Source organism: Triticum dicoccoides, chromosome 6A, assembly GCF_002162155.2.
Source record: "Triticum dicoccoides isolate Atlit2015 ecotype Zavitan chromosome 6A, WEW_v2.0, whole genome shotgun sequence".
NCBI classification, from domain to species: domain Eukaryota; kingdom Viridiplantae; phylum Streptophyta; class Magnoliopsida; order Poales; family Poaceae; genus Triticum; species Triticum dicoccoides.
Window position 1 is genome coordinate 25,579,261 of NC_041390.1, and position 16,157 is coordinate 25,595,417.

Here is a 16,157-nt window from a genome sequence, read left to right on the forward strand (position 1 = left end):
TCTTTTTTTCTTTCTTCTTTCTTGTTTCGTTTTTACGTTTTCTGTATTTTCTTCTTCCTGGTTCGATGATTTTTTTTTTCAAATTGGTGATCTTTTTGTAAAATTGATGCTTTTTTATTCAATTGGATGGACTTTTTATCAAATTGATAAATATTTTCAAATTTTGGAATTCTTGAAAATCCATAAACATTTTCATTTTCGATGTACTTTTTTGCAAATCGATGATTTTTTTCAAATTCGATGATTTTTTTTCAAATTGATGACCCTATTCATATTTTTTTGACTTTCTTTAACATCCATGAAATTATTAAATTTCAGTTAAGTTTTTCAAAATCTATGTACTTTTTTCAAATACGGTGAACTTCTTCCAAATTCGATGATTTTTGTATATCGATGAACTTTTTTTCTAATTCAATGAACTTTTCTCAAATAGATGTGTTTTTCAAATTCAATGAACGTTTTTCAAATATATGTTTTGTTCTCAAATTCATGAACCTTTTTTTCAAAATTGTGAACATATTTGAATTCACGGAAGTTTTTGTTTACTCGAAAAAAAATCGTTTGTTTTAAATGCATCACGCGATTCATGGGGATATAACATGGAGAATTCTACATGGGCCGGCCCTCCAGTGTTCGCACGTGGGTGCCAGGGAGCTTCTTCCCTGCTGCCTGAAGCGTCGAATACGAGCTCCCGTACCTTGAATGGGCCGGCCCAATGGGGAACGAAGGATTTAAGCTTTAGTTTTGTTTTTTTACACTTTTGCTCAGAGTTTTTGCTTTGTTTTTTTTACTTTTTCTTATACTTACAAAAAAAGGTTTTCATAAAATATGAAAAATGTCAATCAAGCATTTGAAAAATGTCAAATAGAAATAGAAAAAAAATGTTTCTCATGTATATGGAAAATGTTTACAAAAAGTATAAAGTGTGTAGGTAAGAGTTGATAATGTATTTTAAATAATATAATCAAAGCTTTTGAAAAATGTTAATCCAGTATTTAAAATATATTATCATTACGAGTATAATGTTTCTCATCTATATGAAAAATGTTTACAAAAAAGTTTCTCATTTATACGAAAAATGTTTCCAAAAAAATAATGTATATGAAAAAAAATATCGATCATTTGTTTAAAAATGTTTAAAACATGTTTAAAAGTGTTAATCATGTACTTTGAAAATGTTGAATATGTATTAGAAAAATGTGTTTGGTGTATACGAAAATTTTATAATCTGTATGAAAAATGAGACTTAAAAAACTGAAAAAAAATCACTTACGTTCAAAATGTTAAATATGTATAAAAAAATGCTTCTCCTGTATATGTATTAAAAATGTAAATAACAAAACATGTATCTGAGAAAAATGTTAATCATGTATTTGAAAATGTACTTTTCTTGTCAATATATGTTAATTGCAATTCAGAAAATGATCACCTTTATTTGAAAAAATGTTGGCCATGTATCAAAATGTTTATTTAAACAAATGTACATAATGTATTAAAATGTTTCATGTGTACACTAAAATAGGTACATTGTGTACGTTTGGTAGTTTAAATAAAGAGAAATGAACAAAAGTAATGAAACAAAAAGCTCGAAAAAACAAATGAAAAAATGAATGAAAAGCAAAAATATCAATGAAAAACCAAGAGGGAAAACTGAACCAAAGAAACAAAATACCTGTGTAAACCAAGAAAGTAACAGAGAAAACCAGTAAAAAGGCAAAGAAAAATTGAAAAACCAAAGAAAGCCTTGAGAAACAAGGAAACCCGAAGGAAAGATAGGGAAAAGGAAGAAAACTGGACAACAACCAGCGAATGACACACGACAGATCGAGCGAACAAGAAATAGAAAATGGGCCGTCCCAGAAACAACAAAGGAAGAAAAACCTTTAGCGAGACGAGAGCTATATCTCGCTATGCTCCTTGCAAAGGTTAGTCGCCGGGCATGGTTATGTCCCACTCGTTGCGAGTCGGAAGAAGCCCTAGCCCGCGCTACGCCTCGTAGATAGCCCGGGTGAGCTTTGCCTCATAGATAGGCCATGTGGGCCGCTATGCTGAAGTAGCAGCCATAAGTTCGGCGGCATGCACGATAGTTTGTTTCGCCTGTTCTTTTGTTCATATTTTTAAAACATATAATCTACTACCCCTATAAAAGCACGAAAGGGTAGATCCAACTCATCGTCTCAACCATCTGTCCACGTGATCGAACACTCCAAATCGTCTCAATGTTCAGAGTAATTGACATAAAAGTACCACTTTTGGGTCACCGTCCCACAGAACTACCACTTACAAAATTTTGACTGAAAACTACCGCATTTTTTGTAATTCATCCCTAAAAACTACCTTTTTTGTTGATGATGGTTTTGCTCATTTTAAACACGAAACTGACAAGTGTGGCCATATTTCAGGGCCATGTGGCACTAATGCCTAACGTTTGGCACCTGGCGGTCGTTATCTGCTTGGCCCATCATGACCTGTTTCGACCAGGTCAAAGCGGTCGGTCAGCTCACTCTCCCCCTCTCATCACTCACTCTCCCGAGCTCACTCTCTTCTTCACTTCTCTTCTCACACTCTGGCAAAGGCAACACGCCGCCATCATGCCGCTGTGGCCCAATAGCAACGAGAACTCCGACGATGGCGAGTACATGAGCGAGTTCAGCAGCATGCTGATGGAGTATTTTGTAAGTCGGCTCACTCTCTCCTCTGCTATGGTTAGGGCTAGGGTTTGAAGATAATTTGGATTTCTTCCATTTAAGGTCATATCTATGAGCTGATGTGGTTGATATATCTATTTTTGCTGGTGCAGCAAACCCCTGACATTGTGATAGAACCAAGTTACTATGGGCATGTGGTTGAATCTGAAGTGCATCCTGCACAGGCAGAGGCCAGGCAAGTTTGTGGCTTTTGAAGGCACTGGCACAGGCATGAGATTCATAGGATGTGCTACTGGGGTAAGTAGATTTACTGTTTTATGAGTTGTTTGATGGATTTGGGGTACATAGTGGATACAGAACACTGTAGTTGTGTTGTTGTTTCATGGACTGGACACTAGACTAAATAGCTGGTTTGGTGTTGATGTCTATAGATTTATGTAGTGTTTGTCAGCACCTGAATTGCTTGTAACTGAATTTGTTTTCTTACTGAATTTTGTTTGTAACTGGATTTGTTTACAACTAAATTTGTTTATAACTTAATTTTCGGGATGGTGTGAACTGTGGTGTTCTTGATGTTGGGGAACGTAGTGATTTCGAAAATTTTCCTACGCACATGCAAGATCATGGTGATGCATAGCAACGAGAGGGGAGAGTGTTGTCTACGTACCAACGCAGACCGACTGCGGAAGCGATCACACAACGTAGAGGAAGTAGTCGTACGTCTTCTTCCCGATCCGACCGATCCAAGCACCGTTACTCCGGCACCTCCGAGTTCTTAGCACACGTTTAGCTCGATGACGATCCTCGGGCTCCGATCCAGCAAAGCGTCGAGGAAGAGTTCCGTCAGCACAACAGCGTGGTGACGATCTTGATGTACTACCGACGCAGGGCTTCGCCTAAGCACTACAACGGTATGATCGAGGTGGAATTTGGTGGCAGGGGGCACCGCACACGGCTAAGGAACGATCTCAAGGATCAACTTGTGTGTCTTGGGGTGTCCCCTGCCCCCGTATATAAAGGTTGGAGGGAGGGGGGCTGGCCGGCCAAAGAGAGGGAGGCGCAGGAGGAGTCCTACTCCTACCGGGAGTAGGACTCCCCCCTCCAATCCTAGTCCAACTAGGAATCCTTTAAAGGAGAGAGAGAGAGAGGTGGCCGGCCCCTCTCCTAGTCCTAATAGGACTAGAGAGAGGGGGGGGGAGGCGCAGCCCTATGTGGGCTGCCATCTCACCTTTCCACTAAGGCCCATGTTGGCCCATTTGGCTCCCGGGGGGTTCCGGTAACCCTCCCGGTAATCCGGTAAAATCCCGATTTCACCAGGAACACTTCCGATGTCCAAACATAGGCTTCCAATATATCAATCTTTACGTCTCGACCATTTCGAGACTCCTCGTCATGTCCGTGATCTCATCCGGGACTCCGAACAACCTTCGGTACATCAAAATGCATAAACTCATAATAACTGTCATCGTAACGTTAAGCGTGCGGACCCTACGGTTCGAGAACAGTGTAGACATGACCGAGACACGTCTCCGGTCAATAACCAATAGCGGGACCTGGATGCCCATATTGGCTCCTACATATTCTACGAAGATCTTTATCGGTCAGACCGCATAACAACATACGTTGTTCCCTTTGTCATCGGTATGTTACTTGCCCGAGATTCGATCGTCGGTATCCAATACCTAGTTCAATCTCGTTACCGGCAAGTCTCTTTACTCGTTCCGTAATACATCATCTCACAACTAACATATTAGTTACAGTGCTTGCAAGGCTTATGTGATGTGCATTACCGAGAGGGCCCAGAGATACCTCTCCGACAATCGGAGTGACAAACCCTAATCTTGAAATACGCCAACCCAACATCTACCATTGGAGACACCTGTAGTACTCCTTTATAATCACCCAGTTACGTTGTGACGTTTGGTAGTACCCAAAGTGTTCCTCCGGTAAACGGGAGTTGCATAATCTCATAGTTATAGGAACATGTATAAGTCATGAAGAAAGCAATAGCAACATACTAAACGATCGGGTGCTAAGCTAATGGAATGGGTCATGTCAATCAGATCATTCAACTAATGATGTGACCTCGTTAATCAAATAACAACTCTTTGTTCATGGTTAGGAAACATAACCATCTTTGATTAACGAGCTAGTCAAGTAGAGGCATACTAGTGACACTCTGTTGGTCTATGTATTGACACATGTATTATGTTTCCGGTTAATACAATTCTAGCATGAATAATAAACATTTATCATGATATAAGGAAATAAATAATAACTTTATTATTGCCTCTAGGGCATATTTCCTTCAGTCTCCCACTTGCACTAGAGTCAATAATCTAGATTACACAGTAATGATTCTAACACCCATGGAGCCTTGGTGCTGATCATGTTTTGCTCGTGGAAGAGGCTTAGTCAACGGGTCTGCAACATTCAGATCCGTATGTATCTTGCAAATCTCTATGTCTCCCACCTGGACTAAATCCCGGATGGAGTTGAAGCGTCTTTTGATGTGCTTGGTTCTTTTGTGAAATCTGGATTCCTTTGCCAAGGCAATTGCACCAGTATTGTCACAGAAGATTTTCATTGGACCCGATGCACTAGGTATGACACCTAGATCGGATATGAACTCCTTCATCCAGACTCCTTCGTTTGCTACTTCCGAAGCAGCTATGTACTCCGCTTCACATGTAGATCCCGCTACGACGCTTTGTTTAGAACTGCACCAACTGACAGCTCCACCGTTTAAAGTAAACACGTATCCGGTTTGCGATTTAGAATCGTCCGGATCAGTGTCAAAGCTTGCATCAACGTAACCTCTTACGGTGAGCTCTTTGTCACCTCCATATACGAGAAACATATCCTTAGTCCTTTTCAGGTATTTCAGGATGTTCTTGACCGCCGTCCAGTGATCCACTCCTGGATTACTTTGGTACCTCCCTGCTAAACTTATAGCAAGGCACACATCAGGTCTGGTACACAGCATTGCATACATGATAGATCCTATGGCTGAAGCATAGGGAACATCTTTCATTTTCTCTCTATCTTCTGCAGTGGTCGGGCATTGAGTCTGACTCAACTTCACACCTTGTAACACAGGCAAGAACCCTTTCTTTGCTTGATCCATTTTGAACTTCTTCAAAATCTTGTCAAGGTATGTGCTTTGTGAAAGTCCAATTAAGCGTTTTGATCTATCTCTATAGATTTTTATGCCTAATATGTAAGCAGCTTCCCCGAGGTCTTTCATCGAAAAACTTTTATTCAAGTATCCCTTTATGCTATCCAGAAATTCTATATCATTTCCAATCAGCAATATGTCATCCACATATAATATCAGAAATGCTACAGAGCTCCCACTCACTTTCTTGTAAGTACAGGCTTCTCCAAAAGTCTGTATAAAGCCAAATGCTTTGATCACACTATCAAAGCGTTTATTCCAACTCCGAGATGCTTGCACCAGTCCATAAATGGATCGCTGGAGTTTGCACACTTTGTTAGCTCCCTTCGGATCGACAAAACCTTCTGGTTGCATCATATACAACTCTTCTTCCAGAAATCCATTCAGGAATGCAGTTTTGACATCCATTTGCCATATTTCATAATCATAAAACGCAGCAATTGCTAACATAATTCTGACGGACTTAAGCATCGCTACGGGTGAGAAGGTCTCATCGTAGTCAACCCCTTGAACTTGTCGAAAACCTTTTGCGACAAGTCGAGCTTTATAGACAGTAACATTACCGTCAGCGTCAGTCTTTTTCTTGAAGATCCATTTATTCTCAATTGCTTGCCGATCATCGGGCAAGTCAACCAAAGTCCATACTTTGTTCTCATACATGGATCCCATCTCAGATTTCATGGCCTCAAGCCACTTTGCGGAATCTGGGCTCACCATCGCTTCTTCATAGTTCGTAGGTTCATCATGATCTAGTAGCATGACTTCCAGAACTGGATTACCGTACCACTCTGGTGCGGATCTCACTCTGGTTGATCTACGTGGTTCTGTAGTATCTTGTCCTGAAGCTTCATGATCATCATCATTGGCTTCCTCACTAATTGGTATAGGTGTCGCAGAAACAGTTTTCTGTGATGTACTATTTTCCAATAAGGGAGCAGGTACAGTTACCTCGTCAAGTTCTACTTTCCTCCCACTCACTTCTTTTGAGAGAAACTCCTTCTCTAGAAATGATCCATTCTTAGCAACGAATGTCTTGCCTTCGGATCTGTGATAGAAGGTATACCCAACAGTTTCCTTTGGGTATCCTATGAAGACACATTTCTCCGCTTTGGGTTCGAGCTTATCAGGTTGAAGCTTTTTCACATAAGCATCGCAGCCCCAAACTTTAAGAAACAACAACTTTGGTTTCTTGCCAAACCATAGTTCATAAGGCGTCGTCTCAACAGATTTTCATGGTGCCCTATTTAACGTGAATGCGGCCGTCTCTAAAGCATAACCCCAAAACGATAGCGGTAAATCAGTAAGAGACATCATAGATCCCACCATATCTAGTAAAGTACGATTACGACGTTCGGACACACCATTACGCTGTGGTGTTCCGGGTGGTGTGAGTTGCGAAACTATTCCACAATTTTTCAAATGTATACCAAACTCGTAACTCAAATATTCTCCTCCACGATCAGATCGTAGAAACTTTATTTTCTTGTTACGATGATTTTCAACTTCACTCTGAAATTCCTTCAACTTTTCAAATGTTTCAGACTTATGTTTCATTAAGTAGATATACCCATATCTGCTTAAATCATCTGTGAAGGTGAGAAAATAACGATATCCGCCACGAGCCTCAATATTCATCGGACCACATACATCGGTATGTATGATTTCCAATAAATCTGTTGCTCTCTCCATAGTACCGGAGAACGGTGTTTTAGTCATCTTGCCTATGAGGCACGGTTCGCAAGTACCAAGTGATTCATAATCAAGTGGTTCCAAAAGCCCATCAGTATGGAGTTTCTTCATGCGCTTTACACCGATATGACCTAAACGGCAGTGCCACAAATAAGTTGCACCATCATTATCAACTCTGCATCTTTTGGTTTCTACATTATGAATATGTGTATCACTACTATCGAGATTCAATAAGAATAGACCACTTTTCAAGGGTGCATGACCATAAAAGATATTACTCATATAAATAGAACAACCATTATTCTCTGATTTAAATGAATAACCGTCTCGCATCAAACAAGATCCAGATATAATGTTCATGCTCAACACTGGCACCAAATAACAATTATTTAGGTCTAATATTAATCCCGAAGGTAGATGTAGAGGTAGCGTGCCGACCGCGATCACATCGACTTTGGAACCGTTTCCCACGCGCATCGTCACCTCGTCCTTTGCTAGCGTCCGCTTATTCCGTAGTCCCTGTTTCGAGTTGCAAATATTAGCAACAGAACCAGTATCAAATACCCAGGTGCTACTGCGAGCTCTAGTAAGGTACACATCAATAACATGTATATCACATATACCTTTGTTCACCTTGCCATCCTTCTTATCCGCCAAATACTTGGGGCAGTTCCGCTTCCAGTGACCAGTCTGCTTGCAGTAGAAGCACTCAGTTTCAGGCTTAGGTCCAGACTTGGGTTTCTTCTCCTGAGCAGCAACTTGCTTGCTGTTCTTCTTGAAGTTCCCCTTCTTCTTTCCTTTGCCCTTTTTCTTGAAACCAGTGGTTTTGTTAACCATCAACACTTGATGCTCCTTCTTGATTTCTACCTCCGCAGCTTTCAGCATTGCGAAGAGCTCGGGAATAGTCTTGTTCATCCCTTGCATATTATAGTTCATCACGAAGCTCTTGTAGCTTGGTGGCAGTGATTGGAGAATTCTGTCAATGACGCAATCATCTGGAAGATTAACTCCCATCTGAATCAAGTGATTATTATACCCAGACATTTTGAGTATATGCTCACTGACAGAACTGTTCTCCTCCATCTTGCAGCTATAGAACTTATTGGAGACTTCATATCTCTCAATTCGGGTATTTGCTTGAAATATTAACTTCAACTCCTGGAACATCTCATATGCTCCATGACGTTCAAAACGTCGTTGAAGTCCCGATTCTAAGCCGTAAAGCATGGCACACTGAACTATCGAGTAGTCATCAGCTTTGCTCTGCCAGACGTTCATAACATCTGGCGTTGCTCCAGCAGCAGGCCTGGCACCCAGCGGTGCTTCCAGGACGTAATTCTTCTGTGCAGCAATGAGGATAATCCTCAGGTTACGGACCCAGTCCGTGTAATTGCTACCATCATCTTTCAACTTTGCTTTCTCAAGGAACGCATTAAAATTCAACGGAACAACAGCACGAGCCATCTATCTACAATCAACATAAACAAGCAAGATACTATCAGGTACTAAGTTCATGATAAGTTTAAGTTCAGTTAATCAAATTACTTAGGAAGTCCCACTTAGATAGACATCCCTCTAATCCTCTAAGTGATCACGTGATCCAAATGAACTAAACCATAACCGATCATCACGTGAGATGGAGTAGTTTTCAATGGTGAACATCGTCATGTTGATCATATCTACTATATGATTCACGCTCGACCTTTCGGTCTTTGTGTTCCGAGGCCATATCTGCATATGCTAGGCTCGTCAAGTTTAACCTGAGTATTCTGCGTGTGCAAAACTGGCTTGCACCCATTGTAGATGGACGTAGAGCTTATCACACCCGATCATCACGTGGTGTCTGGGCACGACGAACTTTGGCAACGGTGCATACTCAGGGAGAACACTTCTTGATAATTTAGTGAGAGATCATCTTATAATGCTACCGTCAATCAAAGCAAGATAAGATGCATAAAAGGATAAACATCACATGCAATCAATATAAGTGATATGATATGGCCATCATCATCTTGTGCTTGTGATCTCCATCTCCGAAGCACCGTCATGATCACCATCGTCACCGGCGCGCCACCTTGATCTCCATCGTAGCATCGTTGTCGTCTCGCCAATCTTATGCTTCCACGACTATCACTACCGCTTAGTAATAAAGTAAAGCATTACATCACGATTGCATTGCATACAATAAAGCGACAACCATATGGCTCCTGCCAGTTGCCGATAACTCGGTTACAAAACATGATCATCTCATACAATAAAATCAGCATCATGCCTTGACCATATCACATCACAACATGCCCTGCAAAAACAAGTTAGACGTCCTCTACTTTGTTGTTGCAAGTTTTACGTGGCTGCTACGGGCTTAAGTAAGAACTCATCTCACCTACGCATCAAAACCACAACGATAGTTCGTCAAATAGACTCCGTTTTAACCTTCTCAAGGACCGGGCGTAGTCACACTTGGTTCAACTAAAGTTGGGGAGACAGTCTTCCGCAAGCCATCTATGTGCAAAGCACGTCGAGCGAACCGGTCTCGCGTAAGAGTACGCGTAAGGTTGGTCCGGATCGTCTCACCCAACAATACCGCCGAACCAAAGTATGACATGCTGGTAGGCAGTATGACTTGTATCGCCCACAACTCACTTGTGTTCTACTCGTGCAAATAACATCAAACCATAAAACCTGGCTCGGATGCCACTGTTGGGGAACGTAGTAATTTCGAAAATTTTCCTACGCACATGCAAGATCATGGTGATGCATAGCAACGAGAGGGGAGAGTGTTGTCTACGTACCAACGCAGACCGACTGCGGAAGCGATCACACAACATAGAGGAAGTAGTCGTACGTCTTCTTCCCGATCCGACCGATCCAAGCACCGTTACTCCGGCACCTCCGAGTTCTTAGCACACGTTCAGCTCGATGACGATCCTCGGGCTCCGATCCAGCAAAGCGTCGAGGAAGAGTTCCGTCAGCATAACAGCGTGGTGACGATCTTGATGTACTACCAATGCAGGGCTTCGCCTAAATACTACAACGGTATGATCGAGGTGGAATTTGGTGGCAGGGGGCACCGCACACGGCTAAGGAACGATCTCAAGGATCAACTTGTGTGTCTTGGGGTGTCCCCTGCCCCCGTATATAAAGGTTGGAGGGAGGGGGGCTGGCCGGCCAAAGAGAGGGAGGCGCAGGAGGAGTCCTACTCCTACCGGGAGTAGGACTCCCCCCTCCAATCCTAGTCCAACTAGGAATCCTTTAAAGGAGAGAGAGAGAGAGGTGGCCGGCCCCTCTCCTAGTCCTAATAGGACTAGGGAGAGGGGGGGGGGAGGCGCAGCCCTATGTGGGCTGCCCTCTCACCTTTCCACTAAGGCCCATGTTGGCCCATTTGGCTCCCGGGGGGTTCCGGTAACCCTCCCGGTAATCCGGTAAAATCCCGATTTCACCCGGAACACTTCCGATGTCCAAACATAGGCTTCCAATATATCAATCTTTACGTCTCGACCATTTCGAGACTCCTCGTCATGTCCGTGATCTCATCCGGGACTCCGAACAACCTTCGGTACATCAAAATGCATAAAATCATAATAACTGTCATCGTAACGTTAAGCGTGCGGACCCTACGGTTCGAGAACAGTGTAGACATGACCGAGACACGTCTCCGGTCAATAACCAATAGCGGGACCTGGATGCCCATATTGGCTCCTACATATTCTACGAAGATCTTTATCGGTCAGACCGCATAACAACATACGTTGTTCCCTTTGTCATCGGTATGTTACTTGCCCGAGATTCGATCGTCGGTATCCAATACCTAGTTCAATCTCGTTACCGGCAAGTCTCTTTACTCGTTCCGTAATACATCATCTCACAACTAACATATTAGTTACAGTGCTTGCAAGGCTTATGTGATGTGCATTACCGAGAGGGCCCAGAGATACCTCTCCGACAATCGGAGTGACAAACCCTAATCTCGAAATACGCCAACCCAACATCTACCATTGGAGACACCTGTAGTACTCCTTTATAATCACCCAGTTACGTTGTGACGTTTGGTAGTACCCAAAGTGTTCCTCCGGTAAACGGGAGTTGCATAATCTCATAGTTATAGGAACATGTATAAGTCATGAAGAAAGCAATAGCAACATACTAAACGATCGGGTGCTAAGCTAATGGAATGGGTCATGTCAATCAGATCATTCAACTAATGATGTGACCTCGTTAATCAAATAACAACTCTTTGTTCATGGTTAGGAAACATAACCATCTTTGATTAACGAGCTAGTCAAGTAGAGGCATACTAGTGACACTCTGTTGGTCTATGTATTCACACATGTATTATGTTTCCGGTTAATACAATTCTAGCATGAATAATAAACATTTATCATGATATAAGGAAATAAATAATAACTTTATTATTGCCTCTAGGGCATATTTCCTTCACTTGAGAGGGTTGATGCCCCTTGACCCGTCATTCTGCAAAGGTGCTTAACCAAGATTTGGGATATGTACCATGAGCAGAACCTTGGTAGAGTCCAAGACAATGAAGCTCATGGGAGAGAGGTTGCAAAACTGAGGAAGGAGATGGGTTCTCCAGGCAATCAGTAAGCCAGCTTGTGGATGATATTTCCAAGTTGTTTGATTATCAAGATGGACAAAAATCTCACGACATGGATTACACAAACCAGACAATCAATGAACTGAAGGAGAAGAAGAAGCAACTTGAGGAGCGGGCAAAGATTGAGCTTCAAATGGAGAAGCTTAAGCTCAAAAAAGAACAGAGGTGCATCATGTAGGATCAAGTTGATATAATTCATAACACCATGAAGGCCATGAAGGAGATAGAGGTGGATAAATTTATCCTTAAAGAAGAGAAAAGGAAGCTGGAGCAAGTCATTGTTGAGCTTTTGAAGGCTGGTCATGGGTGCAATGAAAAGTTGGACAAGATCAAGGACGTTGTCATGGAGGAGTGAAGTGGCAGTTGTGGTTGGTAAGTATATATGAGGCCTATATATATAATTGGCCTAGGATTGCAATCTGATGTAGATATGCATCTTACTATTAATATTATCTATGAACTGCCTATGGTTTCAGATCATTTTGGTTGGGTTGTGGGGTGTTGTAATGCCCCTGATCTGTAACGCTATAAGATTATGCTAGGTGCAATGGCCCTAATGCTAGGTTAAGAACCATATTATCTAAGTATGATGTAGTTTATCTATGTCTGTGTTATCCTAAATGGCTGCATACCCTACTTGCAAATTATTGATGACAGCTAGTTCTGAGTATCTTATAAAATCATGCATGAACTATAAACAACATCCAATATAAGTATTACATACCATTTAGATAACAAAGATAGTATGGGAATGTTTTCAAGTCACTGGAACTGAAACTTAGTAACATTGAACAACACATGACACACTGGTGATAATCTGATGAAACTGAAGATAACTGACACTGTAGATAATTGACGAAACTGAATCTAAAACTTTATGTTCAGATTCAGAATCACTTAGGCGCATGCCCTGCTAAGCGACCTAGGCGTCATACCTCTTGCTTCACTTAGTTAGGATTTGGCACCTCCCACACCTCCTCTTTGTCTTCGTGTTCATTGATGACGGTGATGGGAGGAGGATGGCGGCGAGCATGCAGTGCTAACAAGGCTATGATCTGTAATTCGTCGTTGTCTTGCTGCACCTCTTGTGCCGGAGCTTGTGCCGGAGGGAGATAGCAGTGGGCTGCCCACCGCTGCCTCTGCCCGGCATCGGGGGAGTCCGCCTCCTTCATTGCCCATAGCAGCATGTCGATGGGCAGGCTCCCCTTACCTGGGTTTCCATAGCACTGGTCCATGCACTGCTTCTCCTCACTGGTTGCCTTCTTCCTCACTTCCTCTGTTGCATCTATGAGCCCTTGCGCGCTAGTGTACCTCATGGGCAACCTTCATGTAGTTAAGGAAGAGGTCTTGGTCGCTGCGCAGTGAACCAAGAAGCATGGCAACCCAACCCTTGCAACCCAACCCATGGGTCCGGTGTAGAGGAAGAACCAGCCATGGTTGGAGCTAGGAGGAGAGTGGTACGTCTCCAACGTATCTATAATTTATGAAGTATTCATGCCATGTTTAAAACAATTTTATATGGTTTTAGTATGATTTGAATGGAACCAACTCGGACTGACGTTGTTTTTAGCAGAACTACCGAGGTGGTGTTTTTTGTGCAGAAATAAAAAGTTCTCGGAATGGGCTGAAATTTACAGTGGTTTATTGTAGACCAAAAGTGACCCATGAAGCTTCGAGGAAGGACCAAAAGCCTCACGGGGAAGTGACAATCTTGGGGGGGGGGGCACCCTCCCCCAGGGTGTGCCGGGCAGGCTTGTCGCTCCCTCATGGGCCCCCTTGACATGAAACCAACGCCAAAAATTCCTATAAATACCAAAAACCCAAGAAAGAAACCTAGAACTTCCGCTCTGCCGCCGCAAGCCGCTGTACCGAGGCGATCTCATTTGGAGGCCTTCTCTGGCACCCTTCCGGAGGGGGAAATCATCACCGGAGGCCATCTTCATCATCCCGGATGTCTCCATGATGAGGAGGGAGTAGTGTAAGTGCATCTAGTGCCCCTTAGTGATTCTGGTATATTGAAGACTTATAGGTTAAGGGACTAATGTGTTTGTGAGTGTACATAGGTCTATAAGTCTATGAGGCGTTTGATATTTATATAGAAAGTCGACCCCTAAAAATGAATGTCTTCAACTGAAGACTGTGGCTTTCTGAAGACTTTGAAAGTGAAGAAATTGGTGTGACTGTGAAGACTATATTCACGCGAGGAATATGAAGCGTGAAGACTTTTGTTTTCGTACTTTCGTTTTCTCTTTATTGGGTCATAGGAAACACCGTACTGTTAAACGGGGTCGAGGAAAAACTAAGGAAAAGTTTCCAAGTGATGCTCATCTCAAAATCCTACACCTACCAATCCCTTCGAGTGAAGCCATTGGAAATATCATACAGTTCAGTCAATTTCTTTGTGACAGAGACGAAGTTCTTCTGGTCTCTGAGGAATTTGTTCTGACTGAGGAGTTAGGAATTCGCCAGTGCGGATTGACTACAAGTGAGGAACATCATAGCCCTGAGGAATTTGAACCTCAAATTTCCGACCGTTGCTTTGCTATGTGCCAGCTGTCCCAAAATATCTTATCCACCTAACGGTCATATCATCGAAGGGCATTTATGTATTATCATGTTGGGCTGCTCCCTAAGCTATAAATAGCCGCCCCCTACAACCACTAGATGGTTGGCTGCTCCGAGAGAAACTAACACTTGTCATTGAGAGCGTCCCATCCTCCGAGGACTTTGAGCCAAAATCATCAAGTGAGGACAAACCCAAACCCAAACACCTACAAATCCAAAGTGATTGAGCATCACTGAAGAGATTGTTCCTGTGTGGATCCGACGCTTGTTACCTTTGAAGACTGTGCATCTTCCAGACGGTTAGGCGTCATGGTCTAGAGCATCCAAGAGGAAATTGTGGATCACCGAGTGACCGAGTTTGTGAAGATTTGGAAGTCACCTGAAGACTTACCACGAGTGATTGGGCGAGGTCTGTGTGACCTTAGCTCAAGGAGAATACGGTGAGGACTATGTGTCCGGGGCTGTGTGTCTTCAGGTTTAAATACCTAGCCGCTCCAACCAGACATACAATTGTCACAGCAGTTGGAACTGGTCTACCAAATCACTGTCTACACCGAGCTAATTGGTTCTATTTCCTCAACCCTTTCATTTCCTCATGACTGTGTTGCGTACTTGATCGTTACTATTTGAAGACTTTAATTGAAGACTTTCTCAATTTCCTCAGTTCAATTTCTTCAGTCAGTTTGTCTTCAGCCTGATTATCCTGTGTTTACACTTTCTGTACTCTATGCTTGTTTTCATTTCATCATGATGATTGTGCTTCTGTTCTGTTATGCTTGCATCTGAGTACTTATTCCACTGCTAGTCGTTCGTGACTTAGGAATTTCCTCACATTGAAATTCCTCAGTGACGAATTTGTAAAAATCGCCTATTCACCCCCTCTAGTTGACTTAACACACTTTCAATTGGTATCAGAGCAAGGTACTCCCTTGTTCTGTGTGATTTTGGTTTAACCGCCTGGAGTTTTAGTTATGTCGACCGCAGGTATGATCAAGGTCTTGGCTCGGTGTCCTACCTTCAGTGGGACGGACTACCCCTACTGGAAGAATAAGATGCAAATGCATCTTGAGGCAATTGACAACGATCTTTGGTACATTGTGGAAAATGGTGTTCCCTCCATCATTCCTTCCGCGAACGCTGCTGATGTGAAGAGATTCAAGCAACTCGACTCTCAAGCAAAGAACATCATATGTGGCCATTGAGCAAAGGGCAGCATGGTAGAGTGAGTGCTTTGGAGACAGCTAAGCTTATCTGGGATAGGCTGTCCAAGGTCAATGAAGGAGTCTCAACACAGCGTGACTCACGAGTTGACGTCCTTCGCAATCTCTTCAACTGCTTCAAAAGACTCAACAATGAAAATGTTCAGCAAACCTTCGATCGCCTCACTGACATCTCAAATGAGCTTCAAGCACTCGGTGCCACTGACATCACTGACCATGAAGTGGTGAAGAAATTGCTGAGATCG